Source organism: Elephantulus edwardii, unplaced genomic scaffold (assembly GCF_000299155.1).
Source record: "Elephantulus edwardii isolate Elephantulus edwardi_28Jun2011 unplaced genomic scaffold, EleEdw1.0 scaffold00226, whole genome shotgun sequence".
Taxonomy (NCBI): Eukaryota; Metazoa; Chordata; class Mammalia; order Macroscelidea; family Macroscelididae; genus Elephantulus; species Elephantulus edwardii.
In genome coordinates this window covers 3,418,319-3,419,353 of record NW_006399976.1, presented here as the reverse complement: position 1 = coordinate 3,419,353, position 1,035 = coordinate 3,418,319, and positions in this window count along the sequence as shown.

The following is a 1,035-nucleotide window of genomic DNA, read 5'->3' as shown; positions in this document are numbered from 1 at the left end:
GGACACCCGGAGCTCACCTGAGACGCTAGGCCGCACGCCGCCCCCGCCGGCCAGCCGGCCCCGCTTCGGGGACTCGCGCAGTACCGGAGCCCGCCCGCCGCGCTCCCTGTTCTGCCGCGTTTCACAGGCCCCGCTCGCCTGCGGACACCGCCAGCAGCCGCCGCCACTGCTTCGGCTCCTCGGCTGCGGGAGAGCAGAACAAACAGCCCTGCCGCCGCCGCCGCCGCCAGCGCGCTGACGTAACCGCGTACGCTTCTGCGCGCGGCCCCGCGCCGCTGCCGCCCGACGTGCGCGGCCCCCGCCCCGCCCTGGCGCGAGCTCGCCTGGGAGAGCCCGCGGCAGCAGGGAGCGCAGCTCGGCGCCTTGCTCGTGCGTGAGTCCCTAGCGACGCCGGAGGGACCGGGAGACCGAGAAGGAAGCGGAAGCGAGTGGAGCAAATTCGCGAAGCCCGGCAGGAGCGGGGCTCACGGTTGTTAAGGAGATCGCCAGAAAACGGAGGAGGCGTAGGGAGGAACTGGATCGGACAGCAAGGCCATCGCCGGGGGACTCCGAAAACCCAGGGGAGAAGCCCCGCCATCCGAAGGGAAGACCGAGAAGACGCGCCGCCGACCGAGGAGACACCCGAGATGCGGGCACATCACGGCGCTCCGGAGAGACTGGGGTCGGGCCAGAGTGTTTGGGAGGGAGAGGGTGCCTGGAGGGTTGGAAACGAGCAAGACACGGGTGATTGCGTTCTTGGCTTACCTGTAGGCGCTGCAGACAAGATGCTGGTCGTTCCTTCCCATCCTTAAAGCTCAGTGCGCAAGTCAGCTCTTCCTGCGTGCCCTCCCTAGGTCTTTGTTGTTGTTGTTGTTGTTATGTGCCATCCAGTTGTTTCCGACTGATAGCGACCCTATGCACAACAGCGCTAAACCCTGCTCTATCCTGTGTCGACCACACCGCCTCTGACACACCCATCCCGATTACCCCAGTCACCGAATCAATCCATCTCATAGAGGGTCTTCCCCTCCTGCGCTGTCCCTCCACCCTCCCAAG